Source organism: Callospermophilus lateralis, chromosome 8 (assembly GCF_048772815.1).
Source record: "Callospermophilus lateralis isolate mCalLat2 chromosome 8, mCalLat2.hap1, whole genome shotgun sequence".
NCBI classification, from domain to species: Eukaryota; Metazoa; Chordata; class Mammalia; order Rodentia; family Sciuridae; genus Callospermophilus; species Callospermophilus lateralis.
In genome coordinates this window covers 2,883,454-2,899,731 of record NC_135312.1, presented here as the reverse complement: position 1 = coordinate 2,899,731, position 16,278 = coordinate 2,883,454, and positions in this window count along the sequence as shown.

Genomic DNA, 16,278 nt, shown 5'->3' with positions numbered 1-16,278 from the left:
AAGATGCCAGCTCAAGGGAGGCCCTTGATATTGGGGCTGCGGCCTCTCAGCAGGTCAATCGTGTGCTTGGTGGGTGTGTCCCCAGCAAGACCAGAGAACCCCAGAACACGTTGATATTCTCTTCCACTTAACAAGCTGATGTTCATGACACAGTTATGAGCCACTTCTTAAAACGGACAGAGAGAGGCCCAAGAGTTGGCTCAGCATTAAACTGCAGGACACGCTGCAAGATCACCACAGAGGCCTCCGCTGTTCCCAGGTCTGCCTTGCCTTGCGCGCGGTCGGGAGCTCCGTGTGGCTGCAGCATCTTATAATGTCTCTGCCAATCTTTGAAAAATTGCCACTTTTTTCTGCAAGGTTTGCAAATTCCCTTTGGAGTCGAATAGAATCTTCCTGAAGAGCAGGCTGCTCAAAACCACAGGATCTGGGTGGTGTGTGAGGATGTGGCTCCTGGATGGCAGAGCAGGACTACAGAAGTGGCCACACCCAGTGAGGATCCCAGTTTTGCAAGCTGCCCAGCTCTGGGGATCAGGAGCACCTGGCAGAGGTGTCCATGCACACTGCCCTCCCTCCAGGGTGGGGCTGTATGAGCTTTTTAAAGCCCTCTGCTGGGCACTGGATGACCCATGCCAGCCCCTCTCTGCTGTTCCCTCGCTTCCCGAGACCTCTAGGTCATACAAATGGTCATCTGATGGCTCCAGAGCCTTCCCTGACCAGCCTGGCTCCTCTTCACGGTGCCTTCTCCTCCCAACACTTAGCCGAGTTCTCGTTGCTCTGTGTGGCCGGCAGGGGCAGAGCTGCTGCCAGCCCCACCCTGGAGAAGCCTGGTGAGCAAAGCCACCAGCCAGGTGTCACCTTGAGTCACGCAGCTGGTACTCACCATGCACATCTGAGGGGTGCACATCTCTGGGTCACTGGGGAGGCTCAGGCTCCCCGGGCCGCCCCAGGACCCTTGCCTCCTGGTCCCAGGGGGGAAGGAGCAGGGGGGCAGGAAGCAAGGCTTGGGGCTGGACTAGGGGAGTCACCTAGCAGAGGGCAGCCCAGCCTCAGGGGCTCAGTTTGGCTCATGCTGGTTTTCTGTCTGTGGAGGGTCCTCCTTGGGGACCCTAGGTCCGGCTGTACCACAGGAGGATCTTAAGTGAGTCTGCCCCTCCACTGCTGGCCCAAGGCAGGACCAGTCCCTCGTTTGATGCACATGTGCGCAGCGGTCATGCTGCCCACACACCGCAAGACTGAACTCCAGACTAAACCCTGACCCCTCACCAGCAAACACCCAGAGAGCCATTTGACGGTCACAAGGCTTCTGGCCCCAAAGTAGGAGAGGCCGCCCTGTGTCCTGGCTCAAGGGCAGATGGGATCTACTGAGGAACGAAGGACTTGAGTGCCATTTGTGGGAGCCCCGAGAACTGAAAGGCCTGACCCAAGATGGGGTGCAAGGATGCAGGTCCCCGAAGGGCCTCCCCACAGGGGTGGGGTAGGCGGACATGGGCGGGAGGAATTAGGAGGAAGTAGGATTATGGTGTCAGCAAGGAGTCAGCAGAAGTCCCCAGGCCATGGGAGGCCTGGACACAGGGGAGAGAGGCCTGGGTGTGGCATCTGAGGAGGGGGCAGGGCCTGCAGGTGGGCATGCTCTGAAGGGGATGGAGAAGGCACCCTGGCCCTAGGGCAGGCTGGGAAGTGCCCCTGGAAAGGCCTGCAAGGCGGAGGGATGTGGGAGGGGAGTGGGGACCCAGAGAACAGGGCACTTGAGGGACCCTGGGCCAGAGAGAGGCTGGGCCAGGAGAAGTGGCTTCTCAACGTGGGAACACAGGCCTGGATCTCAGTGCTCCTGGTCTCAGGTGTGAGGACCAGAGTTGATGGTGCACACGTGTGTGCCTGCGAGTGTGTGCACAGTGGCCATGTGGGTAAGTGCTCTACAGGGTCCTGGGGTTATTCTCTGGGCAGAGGGTGGGCAGCCCCGTGTGGCGGTGACTCAGGCCTATTCTGAGCCAGCACCTCATCACCATTTGGAATCCATGACGCACTGCCCTCCCGGGACTGCCAGGGTGTGCATACTTGAGAGCTGAAGTGCATCAAGAGTGGGTTATTTTTAAGAATTTCAGAAAAACTCTTGAAGAAGCCCAGGATGAACCCCCAAATCAGTGTCAGCTGTCCAGGTTTAGACAGGCCTGCTCCCCCCCTGGGCCTCAGGCTCCCCTTCAGCTAGCCGGCTTGGACTCGAGGGTCATTTCTGAGGCGTCCCCTCTTAGGAAAAGTGAGCGTGTGTCAGGGGCTTTGTGGTCGACCTAAGGGTTTCCCACCTGACAGAAAAGACAGGAGCAGAGTCTGTGGGAGCAACAGAGCGGGCCTGAGGCCAGGAGAGCCCCAGCTCCCCACTGTGGGCGACCAGGGAGGGAGGCCAGAAGCTGAGCTGGCCCCAGCTCTCTCACACAGACCCGAGAGCCTGGCCCTGTGTTCTTTTCCCTTTGGGCCCATTTTGCCATCAGTAAAATGGGCCACACTAGTACCATCCTTGTGGGGTGGAGAGGAGACCAGTTGAGACTATGCACCAGATGTCTCCATTGTGCCTGCGTGTGGAGGGAGGGAGGGAGGGAGAGAAGGGAGAGGAGGGAGGGAGGGAGGGAGGGAGAGGAGGGAGGGAGAGGAAGGAGGGAGGGAGGGAGGAGGTAAAGGAGGGAAGGAGGGAGGGAGAGGAGGGAGGGAGAGAAGGGAGGGAGGGAGAGGAGGGAGGGAGAGGAGGGAGGGAGAGGAAGGAGGGAGGAGGAAGGGAGGGAGGGAGAGGAGGGAGAGGAGGGAGGGAGAGGAAGGAGGGAGAGGAAGGAGGGAGGGAGGGAGGAGGTAAAGGAGGGAAGGAGGGAGGGAGAGGAGGGAGGGAGAGGAAGGAGGGAGGAGGAAGGGAGGGAGGGAGAGGAGGGAGAGGAGGAAGGGAGAGGAGGGAGGGAGAGGAAGGAGGGAGGGAGGGAGGAGGTAAAGGAGGGAAGGAGGGAGGGAGAGGAGGGAGGGAGGAGGGAGGATGAGGAGGGAGGGAGAGAAGGGAGGGAGGGAGAGGAGGGAGGGAGAGGAGGGAGGGAGAGGAAGGAGGGAGGGAGGGAGGAGGTAAAGGAGGGAAGGAGGGAGGGAGAGGAGGGAGGGAGAGGAAGGAGGGAGGAGGAAGGGAGGGAGGGAGAGGAGGGAGAGGAGGAAGGGAGAGGAGGGAGGGAGAGGAAGGAGGGAGGGAGGGAGGAGGTAAAGGAGGGAAGGAGGGAGGGAGAGGAGGGAGGGAGGAGGGAGGATGAGGAGGGAGGGAGAGAAGGGAGGGAGGGAGAGGAGGGAGGGAGAGGAGGGAGAGGAAGGAGGGAGGGAGGGAGGAGGTAAAGGAGGGAAGGAGGGAGGGAGAGGAGGGAGGGAGAGAAGGGAGGGAGGGAGAGGAGGGAGGGAGAGGAGGGAGGGAGAGGAAGGAGGGAGGAGGAAGGGAGGGAGGGAGAGGAGGGAGAGGAGGGAGGGAGAGGAAGGAGGGAGGGAGGGAGGAGGTAAAGGAGGGAAGGAGGGAGGGAGAGGAGGGAGGGAGGATGAGGAGGGAGGGAGAGAAGGGAGGGAGGGAGAGGAGGGAGGGAGAGGAGGGAGAGGAAGGAGGGAGGGAGGGAGAGGAAGGAGGGAGGAGGAAGGGAGGGAGGGAGAGGAAGGAGGGAGGAGGAAGGGAGGGAGGGAGAGGAGGGAGAGGAGGGATGGAGGGAGGGAGAGGAGGGAGGGAGAGGAGAGAAAGGGGAGAGGAGGGAGGGAGGAGGGAGAGGCGGGAGGGAGGAGGGAGAGGCGGGAGGGAGGAGGGAGGGAGGGAGAGGAGGGAGGGAGGGAGAGGAGGGAGAGGGGAGAGGAGGGAGGGAGAGGGGAGAGGAGGGAGGGAGGGAGGGAGGGAGAGGAGGGAGGGAGAGGAGAGAGAGGGGGAGAGGAGGGAGGGAGGAGGGAGAGGGGAGAGGAGGGAGGAAGGAGGGAGGGAGGGAGAGAAAGGATGGAGGGAGAGGAAGGATGGAGGGAGAGGAGGGAGGGAGGGAGAGGAGGGAGGGAGAGGAGGGAGCACTCCCACACTCACTTGACATCCTTATTTGCATGAAAGAGAAGTGCTTGGCTCAGGGTGCTAGAAATCGTGTTTCTTCAAGTATGCACAGCCAACTTATTTTTATAATACAATAAAAGCCCAAGACTGCTTCCAAACTTTGGCCATGCTGGGCATGCTGCCTCTCCTGGGCTGGCTTCTCCTCCCCTTCCCTTCGGCAGGGGGACTGATGAATGGCTCTGAGGCTGCAGAGCTTCTCCCTTTTCTTGCAATGAACAAAGAGGAAACAGGTGCCTAGACCTGAGGTGGCCTGCCAGCCCTGCACATCTGAACTCTCGTCATTCCAGGGGCTGCAGGGGACAGATGGGTGGAAGGGCCCTCCCTGCAGGGTGTCCACCAGGAGCCCACTCTGCAGGAGCAGCAGCAGTAGCTGGAGCACCACTGCCGGGCTCCGCTCTGGGAGCCAGGTTCAGAGGCAGCCCCCAGCGTGGGGAAGGCCGAGATGACCTCTGCAGGGGGCTCCTCAGGAGAGGTGCTCATTCCTCAAGAACTGAAGCTATCTAACTCGTCATTGCCACCCCAGAACCCAGTGCAGGGCACGGCACACATGTGTCCAGTGCATGACAGGAAGGATGGAAGGTGCGTTTCGAAGACCAGGGATGGAGAGAGCTGGGGCTTAGATGGGCCTCTGCCTGCTCAGGGCCTCGCGGCCAAGGCAGAGATGTGGCTGGAGCAGCTCTGATGTCAGAGAGGTCTGGGGACCAGTTTCTACAATCATGACCATAACAGGCCTCCTGTGGGGACAACTTGGGAGCCACTGGTACCACTGTGTCCAGTCACAGAAAAATGTTCCCAATAACAAATGCAGCAATAATCACCAGTGTTTATCGAGCCGAGACGCGCAGGCCCAAGGCACAAAGAGCCTGTTCAGGCCAGGGCTTCGCCCCATGTAGGGAAGTGGAGGAGCCTGAAGATTTTGCCGAGTCCTGGCCTCCACGGGAGCCAAAAGAAACGATGCTGTGAGAGGGATTTCTGAGACACAGAAAGGGCAGACACAGAGCTCTCCCTATGTCACAAACCAGGCTCCTTCTTACCAAGACTCAAAGGGCGGAGCAGGCAGCAAAGCCAGGGCAGGGACACGCAGGGGCCCAAGTGAAGGCCCGAGGCCAGGAAGCCCATTATAACCCTCCCTGCCCTAAATGTCCCTGAAAACAGCCCTGCAGGGACAGCCAGCCAGAGCATTGTCCCCAGTGCCCACCACAGTGCCCAGCGCTTCAGGCTGTGACACCTCCCTGCCCACACAGGCCACTCCCTGCCCACACAGGCCACTCCCTGCCCACAGGGCCACCCCCTGCCCACACAGGCCACTCCCTGCCCACACAGGCCACTCCCCGCCCACACAGGCCACTCCCCGCCCACACAGGCCACTCCCCGCCCACACAGTCCACTCCCCGCCCACACAGGCCACTCCCTGCCCACACAGGCCACTCCATGCCCACAGGGCCACTCCCTGCCCACACAGGCCACTCCCTGCCCACAGGGCCACTCCCTGCCCACACAGGCCACTCCCTGCCCACAGGGCCACTCCCTGCCCACACAGGCCACTCCCCTGCCCACACAGGCCACTCCCTGCCCACAGGGCCACTCCCTGCCCACACAGGCCACTCCCTGCCCACACAGGCCACTCCCTACCCACAGGGCCACTCCCTGCCCACACAGGCCACTCCCTGCCCACAGGGCCACTCCCTGCCCACACAGGCCACTCCCTGCCCACACAGGCCACGCCCTGCCCACACAGGCCACTCCCTGCCCACAGGGCCACTCCCTGCCCACAGGGCCACTCCCTGCCCACACAGACCGCGTCACCCCTGCTCACACAGGCCACTCCCTGCCCACACAGGCCACTCCCCTGCCCACACAGGCCACTCCCTGCCCACACAGGCCACTCCCTGCCCACACAGGCCACTCCCTGCCCACAGGGCCACTCCCTGCCCACACAGGCCACTCCCCTGCCCACACAGGCCACTCCCTGCCCACACAGGCCATTCCCCTGCCCACACAGGCCACTCCCTGCCCACAGGGCCACTCCCTGCCCACAGGGCCACTCCCTGCCCACACAGGCCACTCCCTGCCCACAGGGCCACTCCCCTGCCCACACAGGCCACTCCCTGCCCACACAGGCCACTCCCCTGCCCACACAGGCCACTCCCTGCCCACAGGGCCACTCCCTGCCCACAGGGCCACTCCCTGCCCACACAGGCCACTCCCCTGCCCACACAGGCCACTCCCTGCCCACACAGGCCACTCCCCTGCCCACACAGGCCACTCCCCTGCCCACACAGGCCACTCCCTGCCCACACAGGCCACTCCCTGCCCACAGGGCCACTCCCTGCCCACACAGACCGAGTCACCCCTGCTCACACAGGCCACTCCCTACCCACACAGGCCACTCTCTGCCCACACAGGCCACTCCCCACCCACACAGGCCACTCTTTGCCCACACAGGCCACTCCCTGCCCACACAGACCAAGTCACCCCTGCCCACACAGGCCACTCCCCTGCCCACACAGGCCACTCCCTGCCCACTCAGGCCTGTGTGCAGCAGTATCTCAGAGCACAGCCACATAGGTGACAGCTTCAGACAGTCACCTTGTCCACCTGGTCAGGCCCTGGGGAGGAGGCCCTGCCCGAGGTCACGGGGGGGGGGGGCAGGACAGCAGGAAGAACAGACCCAACCAAGCCTTCCCGACTGCTCCCCAGGCCGCTCAGGCCCCTCTCTGCTCCCAGCCCCCGGCCAGCACATCTCCTGGTATTTATAATGGGTTTTCCACATCATTTGGCGTCTTGCAAACATGACACAGAGTCATTTTTCAAAAGCAATTAGGCTGAAGTGGCTGAGGGGCATCTGCCACCAATTTACTCAACAGCCATCCTTTACTTTTCCAAGAAACCCTCTGGAGGGGGAGCCAGGGCAGAGCCCTGACGGGCAGGCCAGGACAGGCCCTGGAAACTGACCACGGCTACTGGGGCTAAGAGTGGGGGTGCTCTGTACATTAGCAGGCCAGTGTCCATTTGCAGGAGACGGAGATGGACGTGGGTCACTGACTGAGCCCAGGCTGGGCCCTCCAAGCACACTGGGACGGTGGCAGCAGTGCCCACAGAAGCTGCACACAGGGCTTGGCTCACTGCCCACCCCATCCAGGACTGCCAGCCCCGCGTGCAGGTGGGAAACGAGGCTCGGGGCAGTGATGTGGGACCTGGTGTTTAACCAGGGCCCAACGCAGAGTCCAGGTTCCGTCTGAGGCTCGGCCAGGCAGCGGGCAGGAAGGGTGACTTAACAAAGCTGGGCGCTGAGCTTTCTGGGGAAGGCTCCCCATCTCCTGGACATACCTCTGCAACACGCAGGGCCAGAGTTCAGGTTGGCTGGTGGAGGGACAGCCCAGCAAGCAGGGACAGGACCCAGCCGCCAGCTCGGCTATTCACAGGATGCAGAGAGATGCCATCTCCTGAGCTCAAGGGGTCAGGGCTGCACAGGAGATGCTGGCCGTGGAGCAGTTCCTGGGAGCCGTGGTCAGGTCTTTTCCCATCTGTCTGCGTTCTGTTGCTGTAACAAAACCCTGGACATTATCGGTTAACAAAAGAAAGGGTTATCCTGACTCACAATTTGGGAGCTCCAGTCTACGGTTACTTGGCCAGGTTGCTCTGGGCCTGTGGGGGGCAGCCCATCTCAGTGGGAGCCTGTGGAGGAGGCTGTACACCCTTGGTGGCAGGAAGCCAAGCAGGAGGAGTGGCCAGGGTCCCAGATCCCCTCGAGGACACACCCCCGACTAACTTCCTATGGTCCCTCCCACCTAAAGGTTTCACACCCCTCTCCTAGTGCCACAGGCTGGGGACCAAGCCTCCAGCTTGGTCCAGGGGTGACCACGTCACCCCTGCCCACACAGACCATTCCCTGCCCACACAGAACATTCATCCAAACTGTAGCACTGCCGCTCTGCTCGTGGGGCCACCTGGTACAGCTCCACAGGCACCAGAAGAGCACAGAGGGAAGCAGGCTGCGGTTCCAGACTGGCCTCAGCCAGCCAGCAGCGTGGGCCTTGGAGGACCAGCCCCTAGCTTTGCAGGGAGAACGAGAGCCTTTCCCCCAGGCACCTCAGGGAGCTAGGGAGCCTGAACAGCAGACCGTTGGCCCAGGACCCAGAGACTGGGGGGCTCCAGGGTGGGTCTCCAGATCCCCAAAGGAAGAATAGGGGCAGGAGGGCCGGCATCACAGAGGGAGCTCAGCCCCGATCAAGAGCTGTCTGGGCGCTGCAGCTGCTAGGTAAGGCAGGAGCAGCCACGTGCCAGATGGCCAAACTGAGGCTAGTTGGCCCTCTCAGAGGACATTGCACAGCCCTCGCTCAGAAGCACATGCTATAGTGCCGAGCCTTAAAGAGGAAGCTCTGAGTGACACTGTGACATGGATCAACCTTGGGGATGTCACAGCGAGTGAAACAAGCCAGATACAAAAGGGCAGATCCCCTGCCATTCTCCTTCTGAGGTCCGCTGTCATCAAATCCACAGAGCAGGGGAGAATGGTGCCCATCAGGCTGGAGAGGAGGGTGGGGCGCTCATTAACACTGTCCAGAGTTTCCCTGGAGAGGGGTGGTGGTGCCCTCGCACAGCCACAGGAGCGTGTCCATGCCACTGAGCCCTGCCCTGGAAAACACTTCCCACAGCACACTTTGCACTCTGTGCATTTTTGCACAATTAATCTATTTCTTTCTAATCCACTCCTCACCACCCACCAAAGCAGATGCAGTGCAGGTGGCTAAGGTGGCACAGTGACCCAGAGAGACGTGGCCCCGTTCTGGGGACTTACAGTTCCACAGGGGAGGCAGACCAAGAAACAGGACACTAGAGTGCACCAAGGGAGAGTTCACGTGGAGGGCTGCTGGTGCGCATGGGCCCGCTGGTCAGGGTCCTGCAGCAGTCACAGAGGGCACCCTCTCATAGGGACAGTTGACCACGCTGCAGGCTTCTGTTCCCCGTGCAGCACTTTTTACCGCCGTTTCTGCATGTGCCCTCTACTGTGGAGACTCACTGCACACAGCCCTGCCACGCCGCTGCAGCTGGACACGTACCTCTGGGGCGGTGCTGGGCCTCTGCCACCCAGGGCCACGCAGCTACCCTCTGCAGTGCCCTGCAATGGCGACACCTCCTAGTGGCACCGTTCTCAGAACTTGTACCATCCTGGTGTTGCCCTTGAGCCTCAGAGAGAACCTGTCTCCTCGTCTGTGAGTCCTCAGTATGTGCCTCTGGCAGGTCTCCTGACCGCTAATCACGGCAGGCCTGCCGCCACTCAGGGGCAGTCACCTGGCAAATGTTTTCTTTTCCCCTTTAAAAACAAAAAGAGCCGCACAATGGCCATCTCACTGCCGAGTACTGAGTGGCGCTCCTCGACATCCCTGAGGTGATACTGGTGCTCAGCGACATGAGTCACAGCCAGTCCTGCATCAGAAGGCCAACAGGTCTCCCAGGGACAGAGAGAGTCTGTCAAAACCAGCCTCTGACAGGTGGGACCTGTCAAGCTCTGCCTGTGTCATCTCGTCACCCAGACTCTGCCTTACAAGTGCCATGAGCACAGAGATCCCAAGGCTGCCCCATTGGTATGAAACTCGGGAAGACCAAAAGGCCACACTGGGCGCTGCCCCGTGATGGGCCTGAGAGGAGAAAGTGCATCCTCCCTCCCTCCCTCCCTCCTTCCTCCCTCCCTCCCTCCCTCCTTCCTTCCCCCCACCCTCCCTCCCTCCCTCCTTCCTCCCTCCTTCCTCCCTCCCTCCCTCCCTCCTTCCTTCCCCCCTCCCTCCCTCCCTCCCTCCTTCCTCCTTCCTCAAAGTCCTGTAATTCTCTGGACATTCCTGATCTTCTCTGGTGTGTGCCTCAGCCCTCGCAGCATGCAGGCCGCTGTAGCAAACGCCACCATCTGGGGCTCACAACCACAGACATCACCTCCTGTAGCCTGGGGCCGGGAGCCCAGGACCACAGTGCCAGCAGCCTCAGTCCGGCGAGGGTCTCTTCCTCACGGACAGCATCTTCTCACCCAGTGTCCGAGAGGTGGAGGGAGACAGCCTGGGGCCTCAGGGCACTAATCCTGTTCACACTGGCTGCACCTCATCCCCTCCCAGAGCCCTGGAGTCCTATCACCGGGACCCTGGGATGAGGATTTCAACACATGGATTTGGGGGGACACAACCTCAGACCACAGCAGTGCACATACATTTTTATCATGAAAAACGTGCTTCTAAAATCTGAAGTTAGCACTGCACAGATGCCAGGGCAAACAGACATTACCTCCAGCTTCCAAGAGAGCTGGCTGCTGCCCGCTCATCCCCGAGACGCCTTTGACCATAGGGCTGTCGTCCCCGAGAGCAGGCCCCTCCGCCACGGCCTACAGGGGGACCATGTGAGCTCTGGGTGCAGGTGGCCCTCAGTTGGCACAGCTCCTCTTCCAGGGTCCTGTGGGACCAGGATGTGCCCCACCCCAATGCCAACCACACTATCTTGCTCACTCCCTCCCCAGCCCGGCCAAGCGCCCAGCCTCTTCTGGTCCCGAGAGCACTCAAAAAACCACAGGACGTCACGAGAATGACGCTGCACTCTCAGGACCACTGAGAGGTGAAACAGAGAGGTCAGTGTTGGGCCCCCAGAAGGGTGCATGGCCCAACACAAGGAACCAGGAACTGCAGGCCAGGCTGGCCCGGAACAGTGCCCGCCAGGCATCAGCATCAGGTGCAATCAGTGGTGTCTGGGCCTTCGACTTCCAGAGTGGCCACTGTGAATGTGAGCCAATACAATGGCCGAGGCTTTGTGCTTCAGGCTTGCTGGGCACCAGGGAAGAGGGCAGGGCAGGCTCCCCTGGCCTCAGGTGCCCCAGTATCTGTGAGAGCTGCTTGCACTCCAGGTGTTGAGCCCCACATCCCTCACCTGCATCATCATAGAAGTCAGTGTCCTTCCACTCCCAGGACAAACATGAGCTCCAGAAGAGCAGGACAGAGAGGCCACCAGACCTTATTCAAGGCCATTTATGAGGTTGCCCAATACTGCTGCAACCAGGGTCTAGGAGAACGAGCAGCTGTTCCTGAGGAAAGCAAACTGTTCCATCCCTCAGAGGCTCCATGATGCACAGGACAGCAGTCCTCAGGCTGTACCTGCCCTAGTGACTCCATGGTGTGTGGAACAGCAGTCCTCAGGCTGTGCCTGCCCTGGTGACTCCATGATGCACAGGACAGCAGTCCTCAGGCTGTGCCTGCCCTGGTGACTCCATGATGCACAGGACAGCAGTCCTCAGGCTGCGCCTGCCCTGAGTGACTCCATGGTGTGCAGGACAGCAGTCCTCAGGCTGTGCCTGCCCTAGTGACTCCATGGTGTGTAGAACAGCAGTCCTCAGGCTGTGCCTGCCCTGGTGACTCCATGGTGTGTAGAACAGCAGTCCTCAGGCTGTGCCTGCCCTGGTGACTCCATGGTGTGTAGGACAGCAGTCCTCAGGCTGTGCCTGCCCTGAGTGACTCCATGGTGTGCAGGACAGCAGTCCTCAGGCTGTGCCTGCCCTGGTGACTCCATGGTGTACAGGACAGCAGTCCTCAGGCTGTGCCTGCCCTAGTGACTCCATGGTGTGTAGGACAGCAGTCCTCAGGCTGCGCCTGCCCTGGTGACTCCATGGTGTGTAGAACAGCAGTCCTCAGGCTGCGCCTGCCCTAGTGACTCCATGATGCACAGGACAGCAGTCCTCAGGCTGTGCCTGCCCTGAGTGACTCCATGGTGTGCAGGACAGCAGTCCTCAGGCTGTGCCTGCCCTGGTGACTCCATGATGCACAGGACAGCAGTCCTCAGGCTGTGCCTGCCCTGAGTGACTCCATGGTGTGTAGGACAGCAGTCCTCAGGCTGTGCCTGCCCTAGTGACTCCATGGTGTGCAGGACAGCAGTCCTCAGGCTGTGCCTGCCCTGGTGACTCCATGGTGTGTAGGACAGCAGTCCTCAGGCTGCGCCTGCCCTGGTGACTCCATGGTGTGTAGAACAGCAGTCCTCAGGCTGCGCCTGCCCTGGTGACTCCATGGTGTGTAGAACAGCAGTCCTCAGGCTGTGCCTGCCCTGGTGACTCCATGGTGTACAGAACAGCAGTCCTCAGGCTGTGCCTGCCCTAGTGACTCCATGGTGTGCAGGACAGCAGTCCTCAGGCTGTGCCTGCCCTGGTGACTCCATGGTGTGTAGAAGAGCAGTCCTCAGGCTGTGCCTGCCCTGGTGACTCCATGGTGTGTAGAAGAGCAGTCCTCAGGCTGCGCCTGCCCTGGTGACTCCATGGTGTGTAGAAGAGCAGTCCTCAGGCTGCGCCTGCCCTGGTGACTCCATGGTGTGTAGGACAGCAGTCCTCAGGCTGCGCCTGCCCTGGTGACTCCATGGTGTGCAGGACAGCAGTCCTCAGGCTGCGCCTGCCCTGGTGACTCCATGGTGTGCAGGACAGCAGTCCTCAGGCTGTGCCTGCCCTGGTGACTCCATGGTGTGCAGGACAGCAGTCCTCAGGCTGTGCCTGCCCTGGTGACTCCATGGTGTGCAGGACAGCAGTCCTCAGGCTGCGCCTGCCCTGGTGACTCCATGGTGTGTAGAACAGCAGTCCTCAGGCTGTGCCTGCCCTGGTGACTCCATGGTGTGTAGAACAGCAGTCCTCAGGCTGTGCCTGCCCTGGTGACTCCATGGTGTGTGGAACAGCAGTCCTCAGGCTGTGCCTACCCTGGTGACTCCATGGTGTGCAGGACAGCAGTCCTCAGGCTGTACCTCTCCTGGTGACTCCATGGAGTGTAGAACAGCAGTCCTCAGGCTGTACCTCTCCTGGTGACTCCATGGTGTGTGGAATAGCAGTACTCTTGCTGCGCCTTCCCTGAGTGACCCCTTGTTTTAAAGCATTGTCTTGTCATGAGCTACTCCATTTTGAGTACCAGTGCCAAGTTGGACAACACCACATTTGGTTGGTGAATGATCACCCAGCCACCCGCTTCCCAGCCCCATCATAAGGCTCAAAATTATTTAAAAAAATTTTTTGTCAGTTTTTAAACTAAATCAGAGCACCTGGACGGGTGGAGCTCCCAGGTCCCCCAGGGATATCAGATAAGGGCCTTATCATCCCTGTCAGACACATATCAGATAAGGGCCTTATCATCCCTGTCAGACACATATCAGATAAGGGCCTTATCATCCCCGCCAGACGCATCCCTCACATAAGACCCACAGAAGGAGCTGAGGCTGGACACAGCATCACCTGAGTCTGTCACCTTGTCACTCATCGTGAGTCTTACCCAGGGAACTGCCACAGTGACAAAGCTCTGGTGTCCTGTGCCCTAAGCTTCATCCCAGTGCAGTGTCTCCTGTGGTGCGACTGAGCACAATCACTCCAAGCTGTCCCCTCAAGCTGACCCTGTAAAACTGCCATCTGTCAGGGCCTCTCCCTCAGCAACTCTGTGGGACTGGCTGGTGAAACCCTCGTCTGGTCCCCTTTGGTGACCCTGTGACTCTGTCTGCACACCCTGGGCTCAGCATCCTGTCCCCCTATAGAACCGTCACCTTTCTTAGTCCTTCTGTGACCTGTGTATGTAGGTCATGCTGTGAAGTCCTGAGTGTGACAGGAGTGTCACAGAGGGCAGAAATTGAGACACATACGAGCATGTGTCAACAAATCCCACCACTGTGTGCAACCACAACACACCAATCTTAAAAAGAGGGAAAACAAACCAGATGGGAGTGGAAGGCCAGGCTCTGCCTGGCCATGGCCGCCAGGTGACCCCAGGCCCCTGTGCTCAGGAGCCTCTGCGCTGTGGAGATGTGCTCACTGATGGCCCAGGTGACGGCATGGCCTGCGGGTGGCCCCAAACACAGCAAGCTCTTCTCCAGGAAAGCCCTGCACCCCCCGGAAGGAGTCTTCCTGTCTGTGAGAGAAGTAGAGATGCCCCCGTCCAGACTTGCAGCTCCTGGGCCATCCTGGCCACACCCGGCCCTGGCAGGCTGGTGGCACCTGGGGGCGTCAGGCCTCTGCCACCTGGCATCTGCTCTGAGCAGTCTGCCTGCGTTCTGCTGGGTTTGACAAACCTCAATCCCATCATTTCCAACCTGTCAAGTTCACAGAGTTGAAAGTTCTAGTTAAAAGAGGTTCCAAGTGACTACAGAGACGAGAGGACAAGGCTTTATAAATAGAAACTGGTGAGAAAACTGAGGACGCTGCATGTTTGATAGGGTGAGTCACTGGACGGCAGCCTGGTCCCCCTCCTACCTAGGACGAGCTGGGAGGGGCCACCTGCCCACCCTCATCCAGGCCAGGTGGACAGTGATGTGCAGAGTGGCCTGCGGATGCCCTAAAGAGCCGCAGGGCAGGCTGGTGCCAGCCATGCTGGATTTGATTGACACTTGAAGCCTAGGCAGGGCTGGGGTGCTGCCTCAGAACCTTCCGGATTGGGGCTGGGGAGGTGGCTCAAGCGGTAGCGTGCTCGCCTGGCATGCGTGCAGCCCGGGTTCAATCCTCAGCACCACATACAAAGATGTTGTGACCGCCGAAAACAAAAAAATAAATAAATAAATAAATATTAAAAAGAAGAAGAAGAAGAAGAAGAAGAAGAAGAAGAAGAAGAAGAAGAAGAAGAAGAAGAAGAAGAAGAAGAAGAAGAAGAAGAAGAAGAAGAAGAAGAAGAAGAAGAAGAAGAAGAAGAAGAAGAAGAAGAACCTTCCGGATAGTTCCAGCCCTAGGAAGCTCACCTTCTTCACCTGAAGAGGCTGCAGGAAGTGCTGCTGTCCAGGAAGGAAGGCTCTGACTTGGGAGCCCTGAGCCCCTCCCCGTCCCACCAGGTGGACCCCAAGCTGCAGACCATCTCCTGTGCCCAGCAGGGCAGAGCCAAGCAGCAACTGACAAGGGTCACGTGGCTTGGGGCAGCAGCAGGGGACATGCCCAGGAGGCACAGGCTCCTTTTGAGGTCTGTAGCCTCATCGCATCTCCAAGACCTATCCCAGAGGTCGCAGTCAAAGGCTCTGGGGGTCAGGGAGTGGACACATCTTTGGGGGCCTCTGTTCAGCTCCTTCCAATTCCTGGCCTTCTCAGGGGGCCAGCTCCACCATGCCACCACTGGACTGTCCGCAGAGAAGTGCCCCATGTGTCCCCTGGGACAATCGGCGATCCCACTGGGGGCACCCACCGCTCCTCCTCCTCCTCCTCCCCCTTCTCTCCTTCTCAGGCTGGGGGTCCTCCTCTTCTTGTGGAGCAACGTGACCTTCTCCTTAAGAGCACATGGTTGGCGTCTGCTGGGTCCCTGCGGATATGGGAGAGGACAGGGCACTGCAGGGGCTGTGGGAGCCGGCTCTGCGGGGGACCAGGGCTTGGTCTCCTGCTGAGGAGCAGCAGATATAGGTGACAAAGAAACACAAGGCCCCGGTGGGTCACTAGAAAGGACAGGAGCACACAGGCAAGGCACCTGTCAGAAGCGGAAACAGAAGGACAAACCTCGTCCAGCGTCCTCAGGGAAGTCGGAGTGGGGTGGGGCAGGAGGGCCCACCCAGGCCCAGCTCCACAGTGGGAGGGAGGACTCCAGCACAGGGTGATGCCAGGTCTGGAACTCATCTGGACTGGCCTCTGGCAGGGCCAGTGGGGCTTTCTGGAGGAAACACCTGGATGGGCGCTGTGCTGGGGGAGTTTATAGTGAACGTGGCCAGCAGAATCCCACGGCCCACTCCTACACCGTGGCAGGGAGCCTTCTGTAGGGGAGGCGGGGCCTCAGCAAAGAACAGCCCAAGGGGACTCCTCCATCATGGGGGCTTAGAACAAAGCTCCCCAGTAGACCCCGCCTGAGACTGCACACCCTCCTGCCCAGCGCTACCCACGCCGGCCCACCATCCAGCTGTCCAGGAATGTAGTGCCCGAGCCAAGTCCTTGAAATGGAGTGCCAGTCTCCCCATATGCTCTAGCCACCTCACACACACACACACACACACACACACACACACACACACCTGGTTAGTCTCCCCATGTACTCTACCCACCACACACACACACACACACACACACACACACACCTGGGTAGTCTCCCCATGTACTCTACCCACCACACACACACACACACACACACACACACACACCTGGCCAGTCTTCCCATATACCCTACCCACCTCACACACACACACCTGGTTAGTCTCCCCATGTACTCTACCCACCACACACTCACACACACACACACACA